The sequence below is a fragment of the Schistocerca nitens genome, chromosome 12 (assembly GCF_023898315.1).
Source record: "Schistocerca nitens isolate TAMUIC-IGC-003100 chromosome 12, iqSchNite1.1, whole genome shotgun sequence".
In the NCBI taxonomy this organism is placed as follows: Eukaryota; Metazoa; Arthropoda; class Insecta; order Orthoptera; family Acrididae; genus Schistocerca; species Schistocerca nitens.
This window is the reverse complement of record NC_064625.1, coordinates 127,614,597-127,620,550: the sequence shown is the minus strand read 5'-3', so window position 1 is coordinate 127,620,550 and position 5,954 is coordinate 127,614,597.

Here is a 5,954-nt window from a genome sequence, read left to right as displayed (position 1 = left end):
TGTAAACAGAACCTGGATTCATCCGAAAAAATGACGTTTTGCCATTCGTGCACCCAGGTTCGTCGTTGAGCACACCACCGCAGGCGCTCCTGTCTGTGATGCAGCGTCAAGGGTAACCGCAGCCACGGTCTCCGAGCTGATACTCCATGTTGCTGCAAATGTCGTCGAACTGTTCTACATCTACATCCATACTCCGCAACCCACCTGACGGTGTGTGGCGGAGGGTACCTTGAGTACCTCTATCAGTTCTACCTTCTATTCCAGTATCGTATTGTTCGTGGAAAGAAAGATTATCGGTATGCCTCTGTGTCGGGTCTAATCTCTCTGATTTTATCCTCATGGTCTCTTCGTGAGATATACGTAGGAGGGAGCAGTATACTGATTGACTCCTCGGTGAAGGTATGTTCTCGAAACTTCAACAAAAGCCCGTACCGAGCTACTGAGCGTCTCTCCTGCAGAGTCTTCCACTGGAGTTATCTATCATCTCCGTAACGCTTTTGTGATTACTAAATGATCCTGTAACGAAGCGCGCTGCTCTCCGTTGGATCTTCTCTATCTCTTCTATCAACCCTATCTGGTACGGATCCCACACCGGTGAGCAATATTCAAGCAGTGGGCGAACAAGTGTACTGTAACCTACTTCCTTTGTTTTCGGATTCTTCCAATGAATCTCAGTCTAGCATCTGCTTTACCGACGATCAACTTTATATGATCATTCCATTTTAAATCACTCCTAATGCCTACTCCCAGATAATTTATGGAATTAATTGCTTCCAGTTGCTGACCTGCTATATTGTAGCTAACTGATATGGGATCTTTCTTTCTGTGGTGTCACCGCCAGACACCACACTTGCTATGTATTCGCAGCACATTACACTTGTCTACATTGAGAAACAATTGCCATTCCGCCGGCCTTCGGTGACCGAGCGGTTCTAGGCGCTTCAGTCTGGAGCCGCGCGACCGCTACGGTCGCAGGTTCGAATCCTGCCTCGGGTATGGATGTGTGTGATGTCCTTAGGTTAGTTAGGTTTAATTAATTCTAAGTTCTAGGGGACTGATGACCTCGGATGTTAAGTCCCATAGTGCTCAGAGCAATTTGAACCAATTGCCATTCCCTGCACCATGCGTCAATTCGTTGCAGATCCTCCTGCATTTCAGTACAATTTTCCATTGTTACAACCTGTCGATATACCACAGCTTCATCCGCAAAAAGCCTCAGTGAACTTCCGATGTTATCCACAAGGTCATTTATGTACATTGTGAATAGCAACGGTCCTACGACACTCCCCTGCGGCACACCTGAAATCACTCTTACTTCGGAAGACTTCTCTCCATTGAGAATGACATGCTGCGTTCTGTTGTATAGGAACTCTTCAATCCAATCACACAATTGGTCTGATAGTCCATATGCTCTTGCTTTGTTGATTAAACGACTGTGGGGAACCGTATCGAACGCCTTGCCGAAGTCAAGAAACACGGCATCTACCTGGGAACCCGTGTCTATGGCCCTCTGAGTCTCGTGGACGAATAGCGCGAGCTGAATTTCACAGGATCGCTTTTTCGAAACCCATGTTGCTTCCTACAGAGTAGATTTCTAGTCTCCAGGAGAGTCATTATACTCGAACGTAATAGGTGTACCAGCATTTCACATTTTCTCGCACTAACATTGACCTGTGATGTTGCAATTTTAATCACTTAAATACACTCCTGGAAATGAAAAAAAGAACACATTGACACCGGTGTGTCAGACCCACCATACTTGCTCCGGACACTGCGAGAGGGCTGTACAAGCAATGATCACACGCACGGCACAGCGGACACACCAGGAACCGCGGTGTTGGCCGTCGAATGGCGCTAGCTGCGCAGCATTTGTGCACCGCCGCCGTCAGTGTCAGCCAGTTTGCCGTGGCATACGGAGCTCCATCGCAGTCTTTAACACTGGTAGCATGCCGCGACAGCGTGGACGTGAACCGTATGTGCAGTTGACGGACTTTGAGCGAGGGCGTATAGTGGGCATGCGGGAGGCCGGGTGGACGTACCGCCGAATTGCTCAACACGTGGGGCGTGAGGTCTCCACAGTGCATCGATGTTGTCGCCAGTGGTCGGCGGAAGGTGCACGTGCCCGTCGACCTGGGACCGGACCGCAGCGACGCACGGATGCACGCCAAGACCGTAGGATCCTACGCAGTGCCGTAGGGGACCGCACCGCCACTTCCCAGCAAATTAGGGACACTGTTGCTCCTGGGGTATCGGCGAGGACCATTCGCAACCGTCTCCATGAAGCTGGGCTACGGTCCCGCACACCGTTAGGCCGTCTTCCGCTCACGCCCCAACACCGTGCAGCCCGCCTCCAGTGATGTCGCGACAGGCGTGAATGGAGGGACGAATGGAGACGTGTCGTCTTCAGCGATGAGAGTCGCTTCTGCCTTGGTGCCAATGATGGTCGTATGCGTGTTTGGCGCCGTGCAGGTGAGCGCCACAATCAGGACTGCATACGACCGAGGCACACAGGGCCAACACCCGGCATCACGGTGTGGGGAGCGATCTCCTACACTGGCCGTACACCACTGGTGATCGTCGAGGGGACACTGAATAGTGCACGGTACATCCAAACCGTCATCGAACCCATCGTTCTACCATTCCTAGACCGGCAAGGGAACTTGCTGTTCCAACAGGACAATGCACGTCCGCATGTATCCCGTGCCACCCAACGTGCTCTAGAAGGTGTAAGTCAACTACCCTGGCCAGCAAGATCTCCGGATCTGTCCCCCATTGAGCATGTTTGGGACTGGATGAAGCGTCGTCTCACGCGGTCTGCACGTCCAGCACGAACGCTGGTCCATCTGAGGCGCCAGGTGGAAATGGCATGGCAAGCCGTTCCACAGGACTACATCCAGCATCTCTACGATCGTCTCCATGGGAGAATAGCAGCCTGCATTGCTGCGAAAGGTTGATATACACTGTACTAGTGCCGACATTGTGCATGCTCTGTTGCCTGTGTCTATGTGCCTGTGGTTCTGTCAGTGTGATCATGTGATGTATCTGACCCCAGATATGTGTCAATAAAGTTTCCTCTTCCTGGGACAATGAATTCACGGTGTTCTTATTTCAATTTCCAGGAGTGTACATTACCTAGACAAATGTATTCCTGAAATTTCGTTACTCTACATTAATTACTTTCTGATGCTCCGATTTTTTCATCAGTACACGCACGAGTAGTGTTGTTACTAAGACTGTAGGGCGCGAAACTTTCAGAGGTGGTAGTCTGGTCCAAAACAAGAAAATGAAGTCTATTAAAGATGGGTTCTAAAATGCGTACCTTAAGAGGCAGGATCACTTATTCTTCTACGATACTGCGGCAGATAGTATGGGCCAAAATGAGAATAAGTAAGTCGACATGGGCTCTAAAATACGCACCTTAATGGGGGCAGGATGTCAAACGGGCCGACTTGGTGCAGGAGAGGCACCACAAGAAACTTTAATTTAAACTGTCTATACTTTTACAAATAAGTTGATAAAACTTTGTCAGTTTGGTTAGGATTGACATAGGATTCATATTCATAGCAGTGGAAGTTCAAAAACGTAACAAAATAATCTCTTTTACATGTGAATTTCATCATTTTTTTCACTTACTATTGGCTGCATTTGTCGCTATAGGTACAATTTTCGTCGTAAGTAACAGAGATTCTTCGATGAATTTTCCCCAGCATACAAAGTATACTTACAGGTGTGTGACACTCTAAAATTTATTTAATTTATGAAACAATATATGAGCTGTTACATTTTTAACTTCCTGTTTAGAAAAAACTCTAATTCTATACTCACATACTCAATTTTTGCCACAAAAATGGTTCAAATGGCTCTGAGCACTATGGGACTTAACATCTGTGGTCATCAGTCCCCTAGAACATAGAACTACTTAAACTTAACTAACCTAAGGACATCACACACATCCATGCCTAAGACAGGATTCGAACCTGCGACCGTAGCGGTCACACGGTTCCAGACTGAAGCGCCTAGAAGCGCACGGCCACACCAGCCGGCTTTTGCCACAGGTTTCAATAGATTTGGAAAATTCTAGAGTTTCATACACCTGTAAGTATGATTTGTATGCTGCGCAAAATTCATCGAAGAATCTCTCTTACTTATGAAAAGTGTACCTATAGCAACTAATGCAGCCAATAGTAAGTGAAAAATGATGAAATTTCACATGCAAAAAAAATATTTTGTTATGTTTTCGAACTTCCATTGCTATGAGTGTGAATCCTGAATCCTGCTGACAACGTTTTATGAACTTATTTGTAAAAGTATAGACAGTGGAAATTAAAATGTCCTGTGGTGCCTCTCCTGCTCCAAGTCGGCCCGTTTGACGTCCTACCCCCCCCCCCCCCCCCTTTAGAGAGTTATGAGCACTCGTTCAATAGAATAGATGTTTTCTCAGTAGCGAAGATAAGTACGTTTTCACAGCTCTTGAGACATTCATTTTACAGAACGTATTTTCATCTCGTTTTGCTCCCTATTACCTCCTCAAGAAATGTGGGAAGCAAAGAGCTTGCAATAGAACGGGGGGCTTTCACATTATCGAACGTAATTCATAAGATGTGCTTTCTAGACCCCATGAGTGCTATAATTTTTTTTCCTCTGATATTCGCCTGGCCTACACTCTTAGCTGCAACATTTACCGGTACATACTGCATTGCCGGCCGAAGTGGCCGTGCGGTTAAAGGCGCTGCAGTCTGGAACCGCAAGACCGCTACGGTCGCAGGTTCCAATCCTGCCTCGGGCATGGATGTTTGTGATGTCCTTAGGTTAGGTTTAACTAGTTCTAAGTTCTAGGGGACTAATGACCTCAGCAGTTGAGTCCCATAGTGCTGAGAGCCACATACTGCATTACACTGTCAACAAGTGTCAGAACGATTTTCGGCTTACAACTTCGGACGCCGACGTTTCTCACAGAATCACGGTATATAGTGGCGTCAAAGTAATGCATGGGAGGAAGGGAGGAAGACCACGTTGTGAGGGTCCGTCGATGGCGAAGACAACGCCACATGTCTCCGTATCGTTTCAAAGGTTGTGCTCGTGCCAGTTTTGGTTAATGAAAACTCCCTAAGTTTTGGAAAGTAAGCGCGTTCTCAGAGCTGTCCGAATCGAAATTCAACCTCAGTTTTCGTATTATTAGGTCTGTCATTTTTCCGCGGAAACAATCTGATCAGATTAGATTAGATGAGATTTACTGTTCGTTCCACAGATACGTAGTGATGAAATTTAAAAAGATGTGCAACAAGTCGGAAAACAAAAACACACAATATGTATTTACAAAGAGAAAATACATGCTGATGTCACAGCCATGGATCCCAAGTGAAATGCTTCTCATTGGTGTGGAATAAGTCAAAAAATCTTATACATACGTTTAAACGTTAATAAATAACTTGTCACAAAACATGTACAGAAATGTCACGTGTATATGATAATTCTTAGGCCATTGTAGCCACGGATCGTTAAAGAGAAAAATCAATTTACAACACTGATTTACGTTGATGAAGCTAGTGGAGAAAAGATGTGCAGAAGTCGGTTTTTACATAACACACAACCTTCGGGGCTGAATTAGCCAAAACAGTGAAACGCGTATTTTTTTTATGTCTACCTGAAAAGTCAGATACCACCTTTCATAGATGCAGCTTTAAAAATGCTGTAGTAGTAGTTAAATAATGATTTATTTAACTAGGTTTTCACCCCCTGTTTTACCCCCCCCCCCCATTAGTGGTTGAATTTCCACAAAAAAGCTGAAACACGTATTTTTTTCATTTCTGTGCAAGAAACCAAACACCAATTTTCGCAGTTCTAGCTTCAAAATTGCATTAATAGTGTCATATTTTGAACAAAACATTTAATCGTCTATTTAACACCTGAAAGAGTTGAACTTCCAAAAACAATGAAACACACACTTTTTAATT